We start from the raw sequence: 18128 nt of genomic DNA, 5'->3' as shown, positions 1-18128 counted from the left end.
TCGGCCTGGTATGATAAAATGGTCTCAGCGACACAATGTGCTGAATATTCGGCCAATCATTGGCGTCGGCGTCTTTTCGTTCTCGTGTTGAACTACTGTTACCACGCCTTAAATGAGTACGTGAAGACAGGGACGCGCTTCCACCATCAGCAGGAGAGGGTCGACGCTGCAAAAAGATTTTGACAGCAACGTGATCTTCTTGAAGCGTCGGCCCTTGGTAACACAAGGATTGTTCGATAATTTTCTAGCCATAAATCAAAGGCGACTACTGTGTGGTTCACGGTGCAGTCCGGACGAAGCCCTGGCCGCTCTCCATCTTTACACGTGGAGTTGCAGTGGCACGCTGCGCACGTTTTCGGCACCACGCCCATATATAGCTACCGTTGCAGTTGCAATGTGGTACAAGGCATGTGTGTGCACCAGTACGCCCTCGTATACTTTTTAGTGGCAAGAGCGTCCAGTTACTCTCTTGCTTCTTGCGCAGCACTTCCAGTTCACCTCTTGAGACGACCGGGGACGAAATTGAAAATAAATCATAAACAAATATAAAAACAATAGGACAGCACAAAATTCATGGGTTTCATTATAGATATGATATCAGAGCATAAGTTTAGTTACAAGTTGAGTTACTCAATGTCTGGAATAATTTGAGTTATTTAGGAATCACTGATTACCGTACACCAAAGAACAGAATCGCAGACTTCAAAGACCCCTCACGTGAGCACGAGTTTGGCGAAATTCCTGGAAACTCTTAAGTGGAAAGCGGAAGTAATGACGTCACTAATTACGTCCCACACAAGAAGTTGGCATGATAGTTACCCGCTAATTAATGGAAAAGAGTTGCCTGGCATAGATTGAGCATCTGCCTAGCAGAGCGGATGTGACGTCACTCCCTCCTCTCTCTCGTTTCTTTTCTCCCGGCGCGCACCTGCTCGCTCCGTCGCAACAGCTGCATGCGCGCGCTCGTTACATGCTCTGACGTCATCACCGGAGAGGGCGCCTAAGATGCGCTTCATGCACCGTTCGCTAGGGGGCTACGCCCCGCCAGGTGGCCCGTGCTGTGCTTCCTCCTGGGCCTCCCTCACTCCTCCTCCGCGTATTGTGCCAGGGGAAAGACGTTCGTTCGCTTGCTCCTAGGAGTTCGGTTCCTGCGTTGCTTTAGACAGTTTTAGTTTAGCGTTTTTACGCTCCGCTTAGTCGCTGAGTGGAGCGGAAGCACGAATGCGCATGCGTCCTCCGCTTAGCCGTAAGCGGGCTAGCGGAGCGCGGAGCGTTGCTGCCGTCTTCCGCTAGCGAGTGCGGTAAAATCCCTATATAAGAAAATACTGCCATCTACTCTTTCCTCCGCCGCCTCCTCTCCTAAAGCGCTTGCTTTTTCTTTACTTTTTGCTTGCGAAAGCCAAGTCGACAGTGGCGCACCTAGAAAGTCCACGTTGAAGCTTTCAGGCCGGGCGCGCGCCGCCGCCGGCGACTGCGGCTGCGCAGAGGACTTTCAACATGGCTCTGCGGTGGAAAAAAAAAATATAAAGAGGTGAAAAGCACGCGCTATCATCGTCCAATCGGAGATACAGGATAACACAGGAGAGAGCAAAGCGGCATTTGTCAAAGGATGGCGGTACTTTTCTTACATAGGGACTTTAGAGTGCGGTCGATGCACGCGGCCTCTCTCACGCGTACATCGAAGCACCTTGCATCGAGGTACTAGTCGCGCGAGCGCGAATAACTTTTGTAATACACCTCCAACGGGTTGTTTAAGGAAATAAAGTGAACAGCACAGCCAGGCACGTAGCCAGGGGGGGGGGGGGGCTGATGGGGCTTCAGCCCCCCCCCCCCCCGGAAAATATTTCGTTCTGGCATGCACCGCCGACCAAAACTACCACTGACGCCGGGAATCATTCTGGATTTTGTCTACAATGTCTTTTTGACGCTCTACAAGACATTTCGGCACGAACATTGCTAACCCGGGCTGGATTTCGTGGCAATGCCCTTGCACCTGGAGTCACGTACCGCAAGGAGCCCCATCCGAGCACAAACTTTCAAGGGTTTTTCGATAGTGAGCGGGCGCGTTGCGGCATCTCGCAGCGGCCGCAGAATCTATACGGAGCGCATGGATTTAAATTACGAAACTTTATGGGTATAAAGTTCTCATAAACTTTTGACGCGAAAGGTGCACTGACATTACCAAAGGCGTGCTTTAAAAGATTTTCCATTCTGGAACTTTATGGGGTTAATGCTCTTATAAACTTGGGCCAACATGCGCGCACTGGAGCCCTCGTGTCCAAGCCGTTCCAGAAATGGAAGCACGCGCTCGCAATCTTCCACAAACAACAAAATACTAAATATCACCGTGACTGCCAGCTAGCAGCTGATAATTTTCTCCAAAGGTTTTCAGGAAGCGTGCCCAATGTGATCGATCAGCTGGACCAGGGCAGGCAAAGTAAAATATGGGAAAACAGAAGAAAGTAAACGGCCTACTATTGAGTTTTTTTTTTTTTGCGGGCTACAAGGTCTGGCTCTCCGTGGCCACAGGGACAGTGGCCCTATGGATTTAAGCATAGCCCCCGCTAAAAATACAGGAATTTTCAGAGCACTTCGCATGCGAGCTGATTGTGGAGATACATATCTGAAGAACCATTTGGAAAGTTGCCCCAGTAATGCCTCGTATTTAAGCCCAGATCAACAAAACCTAATTATAGAAATTTTGAGGTGAAATTATCAAAGAAAGTCTATAGATGCAAAAGCAGGCTGCTTCTCCATACTTCCTGACGAAACGACGGACATGGCTGGAATCGAACAGCTTACTGTTAGTGCAAGGTGCGTAAACAAGGATGCCAACGACATCGAGGGAGTGTTTTAGGTTTTAGCACCGGAATAGATGCCCATCTCTCACTGTGACAGCAGGTTCTATGTAAATGTGTAAATAATACTGCAGATTCTAGTCACCCTTCCAGTGACTACTGCCAGCGCAGAGAGAATATTTTTTAACAAGAGTTTACTAAAATCTACTTGCGCTCTACAATGTCTGTGGAACGCATGGTTAGGCTGGCGCTTCTATACACCCACAGAGACGTCGGCATCAGCGTGTCCGAAGTCATTGACCGCTTCGCTCAACTTCCCCGCCGAGAGAAGTTTGTCCTGTAGATAGCGAAGCAGCAAAAATCAATGCAAGTAAAAAGCTATGTTCCTTCAGGTACATAAGCTTTTAATTATGAAAACGTATGACTGTTCATTAGCTTTTAAAACCGCAGAAATTTTCGCCGTTTATTCTCGCAGTTAGCATCATGATCAAAATTATCATGCGAATAAAAAAATTACGAGGACATCAATAACCAATTTGACCGACCTTGCTGATTAAAACCCCGGCCCACGCGGCGTTTGCCAAAAACATACTCGGATATCGGATAGTTCAACTTGCCGCATCATCTGTGGCTTTCGTTTGTCCTTTTCTTTACTTTTCAGCTACCTGCTTTTATTTCTTTTTTGAAATGAAGCAATACCCTCCTTTAATTTTGGGTGCAGAATAATTGTTGGCGTTGTGCAGGCAGTTAAATTACACATTTTCGTACTGATTTCTGCATTATTCCTCTATTACTCTACCCATATGGCGCTGTCGCGACCGCCGCATGGCCCGAGTACATATCACGATTTCTGCGGTCATAGTTTTGTTCTTGCCTGGATCATCTGTCTTTCTGTGCGCAAAGTTTACTATCTGTGACTGCGCAACATGTTTATTTGTCTTGTTCGACGTATTATAGACAGTGAGGTTTGCTTAAATACGTAGATTCATTGCAGACTTATACGTATCTTTAAATATCTTGTTGCCAGGTTTTGTGTACACAAGCAGTGAACTTTGTTTCCAGCGACTCTTTTTTGCCCCTTAGCGAGTTGTATCTTCGCGTTTATTTTTTCCATTCTATCTTCGCATTTCTAATGTATATTTTGCACAACTCCTACTTTTTATTTGTACTCACTGTTGCGAGTATAATCTCGGTCTAATTATAATACACGACCGGTTACAGCTGCTCCTGCGCAATCTATTGCAACGAAGGAGAGCGTCATTGAGGTTCTTCCGGGCCGTTGCATATGTACAAAAATGTAAACAAGGTTCTTGAATGACAAAGATTCATAAATATATTTCTCCTCAACTTATTCATTTCTTGGCCTTTACGTTTTTCATATCAGCTGCACATACTGCTTTGCTGGTTTCGAACTGATATAGTTCTGAAGTTCGTGTGATATTTTCTTTAGTTATTAAATATACAAAAGAAAACGCGGAAGCATTGATATCAGTTACTTCTGCCAAAATTTTTGGGAGATACGAATATATCCTTTTATGAAAAAAATACATATTTTACTTGACAGTGCATAGCGTTCAATAATTCGTTTGCAGCATCTAATATACAATGGCATTGGCAATGCAGTTATTGTATATGCATTTGATCCCTCGACAAATTCTATAAGGAGGAGGCCGCGCCGCAATCTGAGCCCCCCCCCCCCCCCCCCCGAACGAAATTTCTGGCTACGCCACTGAGCACAGCTAACAAAAACGTCGCCAGCGCATTGGCGTTAGAAAGGATTGGATTGGATTCGAAATGCAACCTCGCTGGCTATTACGTGGTGTTCACTAAGTCGACGCTTCCTTTCCAACTCGATAAAATGGAGCGGCAAGGCATTACAAGCACCTGTCTGATACTGCATGAACAAATTTATATATATATATATATATTCGCCTTACTTTGTAAAAGTGACAAAACGGTTTTTTATTTTGTTTCACTACGCTGAATTTGGCCAGAGGGCGCTGCAACAACGAAAGGTCCACTCCGCTACGCTACACGCATAACTAAAACGTGAAAATCGCCCGCCGCTCCGCTGTGGCTTAGCGGGGCAGCTCGGAGCGGAGCGGACCGTAAAGACGCTCAACTAAAACACTCTAATGCGGGTAGTCGACGAGGAAGCTACCGGGCCAAGCACAGCCCACCCAGAAGAAGAAGGATACCTATAGATCATTTGAGCCGCTCTTTTTTAAAAAACGAGTGAGCCGTTGTTCAGTAAGTGAGCGGCCGTTCTTTCGCAGAGAGGAAGCCCGTTATCTCTCGGTCAGTGAGCCGTGACGAACTGTTCCGCCTAGAGATGGGTAGCTCAGGAGCGAGCCGGATCTTTTGAGGCGCTCTATTAAAGAGGGAGTGAGTCGTGGTTCAGTAAGTGAGCGGCGGTTCCTTCGGAGAGAGGAAGCCCGTTCTCTCTAGTTCAGTGAGCCGTGCCGAACTGTTCCGTCAGAGCCGGGTCTTCTGCTGGGCTTCGAGGTTTCGATTTCTGACCGACTAATGGTGGTTGGCGTGGGCAGACTCGCGCTACTCGTACTCGCTCGCAGTGTGTTGTGTGCGCAGCAGTCCCGTTGGTTTTTTGTGCGTCCTATGGTGTGGCACCCGATGCCACCGAAGGGAGAAGTAAAGAAGCTTAATTGGCAAAGGATGGTACCGTTCGTTGCCTGCTGTGTTCGAACGATGTCTCACGACTCTCACCGATCGCACATCGTGCGCTGGTGCAACAACACTTCGAAGATGGTCTTCCGTGTCTTTAAAGACAACAGGTGAACGTACAGCTTACGTCCTCGTCTTCATTTGTGATAATTAGTGTAGTCATGAAAATGTCACCCTTGGCATCCACTTCTGTGCATTTTCTGAGCGTGTATCACCAGCACGTCAAAAAAAAAAAAAAAAAAAAACGACGCCAACGATCTGTTGTGTTGCAATAGAACTTAATTTCTTTTTTTTTTTGTCCTGGCGCATGATCGCATGATCGCCAGTATCGCGCGTGTGCTCAAGAAAAGAAAAAAAAACGAAAGGTACGTGCGGCTGTTTTGTGGATCTTTCGTACGAGTTTTGTATTGTACTGCAAGAAATGATTTCGACATTCATTTTGCAAGGCGTTACATCTCACTCACATTATAGTGAGCGTGTGTATGTGAATAATTGAATAAAGTTGAAAGATAATGTACAATAATTTTGTGTTCTTATTTTGACCAAAGTTGATTTTAAAGTACCACAAAAACAGTAAAGCACCTGTAATGACGATAAGGTTACATTTTTCTTGTCTGAAAAAAAATACGTCGCGTTGTGCCTGTTACAGCATCATAAGCATTTTATCCCCCAATATGAGAAAAGAAAGTTTCATTACAACTAAAAATTCATGCTTTTAAAATATGTAAAAATATTCTCTAAACATAGCGAAAATATCAATACCACGGTTATTCAATTATGCATATATCGTTTTTTTTTTCAAAGTAAAAAAAAAACTATAGAATATGCATACCACAGGTTACACATTTAAGTGAACCGGTGAGCTGTTCGAATTAACCGGTTCATTTCAGTGAGCTGAGCCGTTCCAAGCCGCTCACTGAAGTGAGCCGTTTTGCCCATGTCCGGTACCGGTCCATCGCCAAAGAATGTGGCCAGGAGCCAACAGGGAGGACAATGTTACGAGCAGCCAGTGGCCAGCAGCAGAGGGAAAGCCGAAGGAAGAGGCAAAGAAGAATCGCTTTCATATTACACTGTTACACGATGGAAGTGTAACCGGGGATGGAAACACCTGTGCTTCTCCGACATAGGAAATAACGCTTCTCATTCGCAACGTGCGCTCGTTAAATCTATCAGTTCGTTTGCAGTGTTTTCTCTGCGTGCGCGTGTTTGCACTCTTTCTTTTGTGTCAAGAAAGACGAGGTTGCAGACGCCATCGAAACTAGTCTTTGGGGATTCGCATAAAGGCGAGCCAAAAGCATATTTTTCTCGTGTCCTTTGGGAACGCTCATTGCATCAACCATGCTGCGATCCTGCGTTAAGAGACCATCCGAACGGCCCGTGGTTGTTTCGGATGGGATCGCTCTCTCTTGTTTTGCCAGGGACAATGTTTCCTGATATTACCTATCGGGAACACTGCCACCTTCATTTTACGTATGACGGCGTGGGCGACGCTACGTCGTGGATAGTCCCGGCATTGCACTCTCGCCGGGACGAAAGCCCTTCTTAACGAATGCCAAAAACAGACCGACCACTCTAGGCCAGTCCGGCTTCCTGAGAGAGACTGCGGGATTTCTAGGCGTCAGCAGTTCGAGTTAATCTATCGCATCTCAGGTAGCGTCCGCGTGCGTGAATACTTGGAGCACGCACAACCTGCTTTGAAATGCATTCGAAACTTTGCAGAGATAAGCGGTAAGTATACTCTTGCAGGGGTAGCATTCTTTGCCTCATTCTAGGCACTTCATGGTAGATCGGTGCAGGTTGCTGTCTCCCGTCGCTGCGGGTCTCTTCAACGCCGCAGGACGGCGCTGTAGCCGCTGTATGCGCTGCATAGCATCCGTAAACGTTAATAAGTGGACGCAAATGGCGAGACCTGTATACAGTGATTACACGAGAGAAGGGGAAAATAGCTGTGAGACGCAAGAAAAGTAATAGCTTCGTCAAATAAATAAAGAAAGCTAACGTGCAAGGCTATCTGATATCATTCGAAAGGTAGGCCCTAAAGAGGCACACGTTCCCATTTTCTTCATATTAAAACAAAGAAAAAGAAGAGGACAATAATTTGCAGTTACATACAATCTACTGAAGAAATAAGTTTTTCAATGTTCTTCTTTTTGTTTGTTTTTGTTTCGTTTAATTGAATATGTAATACTTCAAAACATTAAGTAAAAGTTTACGCACACAATTCATCATCATCAATACAGATCTAGTCAGGAACTTGGCCAAAGGCACTGGAATGGATCGCTTCTGCTTTATAATAATTCCTGCAGCGGACAGTAAAGAAGCCGGTACGAAATTGACCGGGGGGTACAAGGCGCGTAGATGAGATAAAAAAATGCGCGTAGTTCGTAGAACACCGCCGCGTACAGTGTACTTTACAGGCTTTTTAATTATGACCTTTACGGGAGAGGCGGGAAGAATGGGATAATTTTCACGTTTAAACTTTTTGCTTTGTTTTTGTTTTTTGTTTTGGTTACATACAAGCTGAACTGCTCTAAATTTACAGCAGTATTTGTCTACATTAACACAGATGCTTTGAGGATATTAGGAAGCTCTGGAAAAAAAATATCTTGCACACGACGTAATAGGTCCGACACCACCTTTTGGAGAAGTGGGACATCAGGTTGGAGGAATTACTTCGTGTCCCACATAATACGTAGCTCTCTGTACTGCCTGTAATTTATTTCTGAAGCTTGCTTTCCGGTGTTCCTTTGCGGCACCAGCCGCTTCACTTTGCACATCCTGCACAATACGTATATTAGAAAGATTGTGTATTAACTACCACACACAAGACGGAGAGAAGAAGTAAATGAACAGAGAGATCATGAATATGATAATGGTTCCCTACCTGCCAAAAAACATGTATCCCACACAACATGAAGGACGAAGACAAAGCAGAGCCAAGGAGATACAGAAAAGGTTTGGACAAGATAAAGCAGCAGCTTTTGTAGACGCTCCTAGATTCAAACGCAGGAAAGGATTCAATGCAGTCTTAGTAAATCACAAAAAAAAATGTGTAACAAGCGTCACAATAAAGACAAAAAATACAGAAGCGGAAGAAGAAAGGGCGATAGCACGTGCAATAACACAAACTGAAGCATAAATAATAGTCATTGACTCACAGGCAGCAATTCGCAACTACGCAAATCGCCGAATCTTCCCCGAGTGCACTACACATATTATTAAAAGGAGCAAAAAAAAAATACAAGCACGTTCATTTACTATGGACACCTGCCCATACTCCGACCTCACCGGGGGACGGCGGAAACATCGAGGCGGCACACACCGCAGCTCGAGGGCTAACCGAACTAGTTTCGACAAACATTGTTGCTGTCAACTGGTGGGCCGCCGAAGAAGGTGAGGACGGAGATTGGGAGTGGGGAAACAGATTGGCCAAATACAAAGATATACCAACAGATTATAAAATGCACAGGTGTATTTATCCACCACCTCATCAAAAACTAAATAAATCGCAATCTGTCCAGTGGCGGCAGTTACAAACGAGGACATACTGTAATCCAGTAATGTGGAATATACTAAATCCAGATATATTCGAAACAAACGAATGCAAGTCATGCGGCTCAAGAGAAACTCTTGAGCATATGCTGTGGGAATGCCAAGGGCTGACGAGTAGCAACGGGGAGACAGCCTCTAGTAAAAGCCTCCGCGTGCGTTGGTGTGCTGTGCTGCTCAGCTCAGCCCCAGAAGATCAACTGTGGGCAGTCCAGCAGGCCGACGACGCCGCCAGAGCCCAAGGGCTCGTGGCAGACGCTTAGGCCGGGTGAAGCCAACTCTATTAACTTGCCGGACAAAAATGAAGTTTTTAGCTACCTACCTACAAGTCTGCGGCAGCGCACGCCCGCTGCAGGCTTTCGTTCTATTTCTTTTCATTTATGAAGCAAGGGACGAAAGGAGATGCCACGATGAGAGGCGCATTGGTCAGAGACGACGCACAATAGAAGATGACTATGATGACTCGACAACAGTACATAGCAAAGTGTTTTCATTCATGCGAAATGAACGTAGTACTTTAGACTAATTAAGAGCTACGTGAAAAGCAAATGAGAAGACCTTTTTAATGCGGGCAACACAAGAGGCGCTAGACTTTGTTTACCACGTTGACTTACTTCCTTTTAACTATATTTAGCTATCTTTTTAACAGCACCCGAATCGCGGGAAAACAGGGAAGCAGCTTCATTTTTCGCCACCCTTCATACGTCACAGGAGGGTTGCACCGCGAGCCGCGCTTCGCAGCCGTTGCGTGCGTAATCACGTAAATTCTACTCGTAAATTGAGGCCAATTATTGTGGTTTACGTGGACGTTTTCAAATGTTGACAGAAGCAACTAGACTTTTTGACGATTTCGTTCAACCTTCCAATAAGAACATGTACAATAATTGTCGTAACTAAGCAGCTAATGTAATTACTTTGAGTAGTAAAGTGATTGCTCTCGCTCGTTCATATTTATTTATTTATTTATTTATGAATACTGCAACCCTAACATAGGGTTTTAGCAGGGTAGGTATACATTTGCTAAATGTACAAATCGGCAAAACAAATAAATATAAAACAGGTAAGGCGAGTACACGCTTTCAGACAAGACAACGGTTTGAAATAAACAGGCATAAGGGCATATAATGAAATCAGCGCTACATTCAAGCTGATCACGAGTGGAGAATCGCTACAGTGATTGAAATAAACAGCAGGAGCACATGCAATAGAATTCAGACACTCACTACTGGTGCTGTGCAGCAAAAAGGTTCAAGGATGACTGTGAAACAACTTCGTAACTAAGATTATTCCATTCTGTAATTGTCCTAGGGAAAATGAATACTTGAATGTGTTTTTACGGGTGGAGAATGGGGTTATTGTAAAGGCATGGTCTCTGCCTTGTGGCATATCCTGTGGAGAAATGAACTATATGTGATAAGTCTAACTTAAAATAACCTTTAACTAACGGAAAGAAAAATTTCAATCTCAACACTTTATTTCTTTGTGTAGGTGTTGGGAGGTTGGCTTTTGCTAATAAACATGTTATTGAAGAACAGGCAGAAACTGTTATAAATAAATCTAACAGCTCTTTTTTGAATTTTTTCCATTTCACTGATATTCTTTCTAGTGTGAGGGTATCAAATTATGGATGCATAATCTAGAGTAGGTTGAACAATTGCCTTAAATGCAATAAGGCGAACGGCCGGAGTGGAGAGCTTTAGAGCTCGTCTAAGATAAAATAGTTTGTAATTGCACGAGCTTATTACAGTGTTAATATGTCTCGTCCAGTTAAGGTCATTCGAAATCCAAAGACCAAGGTACTTATAGTGTTGTACCTCCTGCAAAAAAAAAAAAAAAACATTATTGGCTGAATATGCAAAATGAAGAGAGTTATGAAGAGGGTTAATGAAGAGGGTAAAATGAAGAGAGTTTGTGAGAAATTTTCATGAAAACAGTCTTTTTAAAATTAACTGACATCTGCCATTTATCGCACCAACGAATGACCTTTTGAAATGCATCGTTTAAATGAATCTCGTCTTTATGGTTTTCTACTTCTGGGTATAGGATGCAGTCATCCGCATATAATTTGACTTTTACAGGTATATCATGTGATAATGTAACGGATACGAAAGGCAGGTACAAAAAGAGAGAAGACGAAGAGAACGAAGAGCGACGGGGATGGTTATTTGGTGGCGTCAAACTGCGCTCAGAAGCTGGCGAATCGCTTGCGTCTGGTCGCGCGCGAGAAGCGGTCCATTGGAAGCGAATCGGTCGTCCGCAAGTCATATGAAGTACGGTTTCCGGGGGGCGAGAACATCGGTGGTGTCCTTCATGATTGACGGCCTTGGCGACAATACCGAGCAATATGGCCTGTGGAACCGCAGTTGTAGCACACGGGAGGGTCGCAGTTGACAGCATCTTCCTCGAAGCGAATGCTAGCCTCGAGCTCGAGAGGCCGTGATCGTAGCGCAGTCCGGCCTCTCGAGCTCTTCGTTCTCTTCGTCTTCTCTCTTTTTGTGCCTGCCTTTCGTATCCGTTACATTATATCATTCATAAACAACAAAAAGAGGAGGGGCCCGAGCACGGAGTCTTAGGGGACACCCGAGTCAACCGGTACTGTACGAGAACAATGATCATTGAAAAAGACGTACTGTTTTCGATTCGAAAGATAACCGGAAATCCAATTTAGAAGCTGGGTATTTTTAAGAATTAAATCCAATTTGAAGAGTAATTTATTGTGAGAGACCGTATCAAAAGCTTTAGCAAAATCCATAAAAATTGCATCTACCTGTTTTCCGGAATTTATAGATAGTGCGAAATCATCAACTGTAGTTACCAGCTGGGTACAAGTAGAAAATCCTTTCCTGAATCCATGTTGTGAACCTGACAAAATATTGTGCTTATCTAGAAATTCTGAAATATGCTTATGTATTATATGCTCAAATAGTTTACAGGAAGTTGAAATTAATGAGATCGGCCGATAGTTAGCAACACAATGGGGATTTCCACTCTTATGTAGGGGCTTGACTTTAGAAGTTACCTAGTCATCCGGAACTTGACCATCTTTGAGAGATTTATAAAAGAGAATTGTTAGGTACTTTGAAACCCATTGTGCATAGCGTTTTAATAACTCATTCGGTACTCCATCAGGAGCTGAAGATTTTTTAACATCAAGTTTCAAAAGCAAATTTAAAACTCCCTCTTCACTTATGACAACATCCGATAGGGGTGGGCTTGACACATCAAATGTTTCCAGGACTCCGTTATCCCTTATAAAAACAGATTTAACATGATCATTGAAAGCATTAGAAATGACAGAGGAATCACTAGTTTCTACACCGTCAATTTCAAAAACGTCACTGGTCACAGTATTAGGCGAAATTAAACTCCAGAACCTCTCGGGAGACAAAGACATGAAACTCGGAAGTTGTTGGCCGTAATAGCATTCCCTGTCAGACAATACATTTGCTTTCACTTGAAAAGCAAGTTCAGAAATTCTTTGCTGGACGATACTTACGTCTTTAGAGTACCGTCTGTGATTTTTTAAACGTTTGAGCCGTCTTCGCAACTGCAACGTTTCCCGAGAAATCCAGGGGTTCTTTCCTTTCGATTTTTTTTACAATGCGTGGAACAAATCTATCAATACACTCATTTATAATGTCCTTGAACCGCTTCCACAAATAATGAATATCAGTAGTGCAACTCGAAAAAGAATCAAATTCAAATGACAGTAAGTCCACTATTGAAGTGTCATCTGCTCGTGAAAAGTTTGGTAACGAGACCCTCTTGCAATTTTTCTTTAAAACAACATCGGAAAGCGTAAGTATCACTGCCTGATCATCAGATATTCCAGGGAGAACAGAGCAGCTAGCTTGAGCAGAGATTGAGCCACTAATGAAAAAGAAATCTATAATTGAACAAGAGTTTGCCTGTATTCGAGTGAATTCATCAACAATTTGCATTAAGTCAAACGAAAACGCTATATAAATCATTTTTTCACCAATTTTATAGTTAGGTTGTTGCAAAGAGAAAGATGGCCAATTAACATGTGGCAAATTAAAATCTCCAGCTAGAATTATCCGATCCTCAGGCTTCACATGCGCGACAAGGTAGTTGTGTAATTCATCCAGAACATCCATGGAGGAATTGGGTGGGCGATAAATAGCTCCAATAACGTACCTGGTCTTTCCGTAATACGCGTTGCAAAATATGCCTTCGAAATTACGTATGTCATGCATTTTTGTAATTTGCAATGACTGTCTAAACAGGATCGCCACCCCACCACCTCTACTCCTACGGTCATTCCGATACACACGGTAGCCCCGTGGAACAAATTCACTATCAAGTATGTTATCGTGCAACCATGTTTCGGTTGGGATAGCAATATGGGGACTATAGGCCAGGAGGGTTCCTTCTAATTCTGCGGTTTTGTTAATAACACTTCTACAGTTTGTATTTAGTATTTTCAGCGACTGAATGCTGCACATGTTCCGTCATTCTGCATTCTTCTTTACCTTAACACGTGCTTTTTTTGCTTCATCCCAACTAAACAAGTTCCCATCCACACTCAGTCGATTGTAGAGAAGCTTTACTTTAGCACCGTTCTCTCTCTCGTTTTCGGAACTTTTCCACAGATTTCTGCCTGCCTCACGAACCTTGTATGAAAAATCCTCAGAAAAGGACAATACAGAGCCCTTTAACTTGTGCGTAACCTTCAAAACAGACATCTTCTCACGATAATCAATAAACTTTAGAATAACTAGTCTGTCTTTGTTTTCAACTATGCGGCCAAGCCTGTGGCATCTTTCAACAGTAATTGCCCTTATACCTAATTTATTCTCGATGATTTCATTGATGCTATCTTGGAGCATCTGAGGCGTTTACCTGGCGGGTTCTTTTAGGCCGTAAATGATTAAGTTATTTCTACGGCTCCGATTTTCAAAGTCATCAACTTTGTCTTCAAGGGATGCTAATTTTTGTTGCATTGAGTCATAGAATCCTCAATTTCTTTCACTTGTTTAGGCAATGAAGACAATTTATTCATGTGACGCTCAATGGCATCAACTCGTTCTGCTAGCGTGCCAAAGTTTTCTACTAAATCTTTCTGATTGGCCTGCACGTTCTCAATAGCTGCTTTCATTGGGCGCGTTAAGTTAGCGCCCTCCGAACTCCAAAGGAGCACGCTCGAGTGCGCTCGAGTGCGACGCCTTCGGAGCTGAACTTAACGGCGATTTTCGCTGACTGCTTTCGGGTAAAGTCCCTATATAAGAAAAGTACCGCCATCCTTACACCGCTTCTCTCTCTCCTGTATCTCCGATTGGACGATGATAGCGCGCGCTTTTCACTTCTTTATATTTTCTTTTTTTCCGCCTCAGAGCCTAGTTGAAAGTCCTCTGCGCAGCCGCTGTCGCCGGCGGCGGCAGCGGCGCGCTCCCGGCCACGGCCGGGCTCGACTGGCGCGCGCGCTCGCTTCTTACGGCCTTCTCACCCGTCAGGGAAACAATGGGAGAGTTTCTCAGCACGTTTCGCCACCCGTCGGCGGTAGGGGCGCTGCGACCCTGACCCTGCTCCCAGAAGCGCTTGGGTTTAAAGTGGAAGGAAACATAAACAGATCAGCCGTAGAGATCAGCAAGAGACGATTAGAGTACTGGTGGAAAAAAAAGCAGGGAAAAGATGGATACGACCTGATCTCATCATAGGCAGCGGTACAAGGTAAATTTTTGAAAAATAAAAATAATGAGAGGTATACAAAAATACTAGATAAAGAACATGTATAGTATACCTGATTAAATCAAGCAGGCTAGGTGACTATTTGTCGCCGCCCCGTTTCAAAGGGGATGCCAATAAATCATCATCATCATCATGCTCCGCGTACATGCGCTTGCCTTCGCGCTCGCACGATCGTTTTCCCGCGCATTTTATTCGGTGCTCTGTCAGTGTCGTTCAATATGAAGTAATTTGTGGGCTCCGCGCCCAAAAGGACACTAATAAAGTTCATCATCCATCCATCTTGAAGACGGTCGTACAGCCTTTAGTACGCGCGGCCACAGCCAAGACTTGGCGCCGTTCATTGCACATCGGTATAAAACTGCTGTGTGATGGTGTATTGCTGTCTTCCGTATTGCAAGTCCCGTTCCGGGAAAACACCCGGTGTTTCTTTGCACCAGTTCCCAAGCAATGAGTTTCTAGCCCGAGTTTCTAGCGCTTTTGGACAAGATAGCATCAACTAATAAAGGGGAATTATAAGATGGACATAACAAAGATGGTAGCCTTCTCCTCCGGATGCGCTACTCGGCAAATACATAATTTCACTATAACTCCTTTTTCCTCACGCAGCAACTCTTTTAAGTATTCTTTTTTTCCGCGCACAGTAGTGGACTGGAACCAGCTAAAAGATGACGTCGTCTCTGCGCCAACATTAACTTCTTTTTTATCATGTTTACAGTGACATTATTTTGTTGTACCATGTTTGCAGTGATAGTGTTTTACTTCTTTAGAGTAACGTTGCGTGTGCCCAACCTGTACGCTTTGTATTTATTCAAATAACAGTTTTCTTTATTAACGTGTGCATTTTCTGTACATACCAAACCAATATATTCGTTATGCTTGTACCACCCTGCTAAAATCGCCGCATGATGATTGCAGTATTTATAAAATAAATATAAATAAATAATAGCGTTGTTTTTTTCTCGATAAAGCCTCCGAACACCTGCCACGCAGGAATGTACTAGAAGTACTCGAAAGAGCAGTGCAGCCCTATTTACAACGCGCTCCCATCTTGAGCTGCCCTGAAGGTGTTAACGACAGTCATGCGATACGATCCGCAAATCTAATTGCCGAGAAGTTTCTGAGAATACTCCTTGTAAATCACTCAAACCAACTGACTGACGAAAACGACGAGCCTTCGGCCCAGTGGCGTAGCCATGGGGGGGGGGGGGGGGTTGGGGGGGTTCAAACCCCCCCCCGAAATTTTTTGCCCCCCCCCCCCCACTAACCCACCCTTTGCTCTCGTCGCTTCGCGCTGACATATTTCAAGAAACCGGTGCTACTTTCACACTTTCATTCCTGGGCGCTTCCGTTTGGGTTGGTAATTTACAGCGAATCATGTCTGCATATGAAAAAAAAAAAAACTGTCACGGTGTTTGTCAAGGCCTTGACACTCTGTGAGGTTTTGGGCGCGAATGTGGCGGCCGCATTCTGAAACAACAAATGTGCAACAAATGAAGCAACAAATGCGGCAGCCGCATTTTAGATGAAGGCGAAAATGCTCGAGGCCCGTTTACTTAGATTTAGGTGCACGTTAAAGTCCCCAGGTGGTCGAAATTTTCGGTATACATTTCCGGCGCTTCCCTTCAGGTGCCGGTTAGGCCGCGTTCGCGTAGGAACTTGGTCTCGAAGCTGGCGGAAGCGGCAAAATCTTGCAAAAATCCGCCCGCCTAGGCGGCAAAACAGGCAGAAAAACAGGCGGCGAGCCAAATTGGTCTCGGACCGATTTTTTCGCCATGATGAAGCGGAAACGTGGCGGAAAGTCGTTCTGCTCGACCGGAAGCTACACTAGCATGTAAACTTCCGGTCGTAACATTGAACATGGCACCAAAAGTGTAGGCTGCAATGCTGATCGACGCGATCAAGAACCACCCCTTGCTCTACGACAAGAGAAGTACTAAAATGTACTGTCAGCAATACTCGCGATAGTATTCAACGTCGCGCGACCGGAGGTGCGGCAACGAAGCCTTGGCGTGACCCAACTTCTTACACTTTACCAAAGCCAGGCGAACCCACCACTGCCGTTTCCGAGGTTTTCTTGTCTTCCGTTTATTCATTGTCCATTTCTAGAAAACAAGTAGGTAGAAGTATAAAAGCCATTTCTTCTTCCACTTCCATGACAGACAATAGTTAGGCAGATTCCTCGTTGGCGCTCCATAATTCTCCTCGCACGTGCACGGTATGTTGCAGAAGTCGCGGGGTGCTTTTCTCGTCGCGACGATAGATTGGGAGCGTAGGTCTCACGTAGGACGCGCAGGCTTCGGCGAGCCTCAACACAAGGGCCAGCCCGGGTTTTAGCTTTGGTGTTCCCGTTGCCGCTTTCGTGTCCTGGAGGCGCCGAAAATAATACGAAATGATGAAATGTTATTACAACTTGTAAATAAAAGCTATTAAAGAAATATAATCACGCCTACGCAGCAACCTGTGACACAGCGCTACCGCGCCCGTCTGAGGAGAATTACAGAACGCCAACGAGGAACTTACCGAAGGTCGCAGATGACACGCGAAATTGCGCAAGATGATCACTTTTGATGACGGGTGGGTCAGTGAATGAACATACCGCTCGAAATAATGCGATAATGAGCGCCACCACGCCGACAAACGTACGCAGACTATAGATGGATGTGGACGAAAGCGGCAGCGGTGGCCGCAGTGGCCGCGGTGGTAGCAAAACAAATGTGAACTTGGACATGCGCGGAAAAGATTTTCCGGCCGCTTTGGCCTTTCCGGCCGCTTTGGCCTCTCCACCCGCTTGCCGCTTCCCAAGTGTGAACGTAGCCATCGTCTGCAGCGCAAAACGTCTCTCGTTTGCGATTGCGCCCCTACGGAAGGCTGGTAGTTACTGTTGTGTTGCTGAATCCCAAACCAGCAATTACGAAAGGCTGGTAGTTGCTGTTGTGTTGTGGAATCCCAAACCAGCAATGTACACACGAAAGGGTTGATGCCAGCAGTGAAATTCCACCGACTCGCAACAGAATGCACGAAACAGACAGCCGACAAGCATGGATTACTGCTGTGCGCAGTACAGCGTAAGTAAACTCTTGTTGCAGGCGCTGACAGTTCTCGTCGGAGTTCACGCATCCTGAGAAATTGATTATGTGCACTATGCACTGAACAAGACCGGAGTTCATTCCTGCATCACTAGTACACCAATGAGTCGAGATTCTGTGAGGTACAAGGCCGCTTCCTGTTTGCACCGGCCTAAGTGAAGCAGAAATGACTCGCACGCACTACTTAATATTCGTACACATGCCGTAACTATGCAGTGCGGTGAAATATTCTGTACAATTCTGAATCTGTTGACGTAAAGGCAAATGACGGCTGCACGCTCGCACACAGCGGAAGACACAGCGG

This window comes from Dermacentor silvarum, chromosome 1 (assembly GCF_013339745.2).
Source record: "Dermacentor silvarum isolate Dsil-2018 chromosome 1, BIME_Dsil_1.4, whole genome shotgun sequence".
In the NCBI taxonomy this organism is placed as follows: Eukaryota; Metazoa; Arthropoda; class Arachnida; order Ixodida; family Ixodidae; genus Dermacentor; species Dermacentor silvarum.
The sequence above is the reverse complement of the archived record's forward strand: the minus strand, read 5'-3'. Positions refer to the sequence as shown.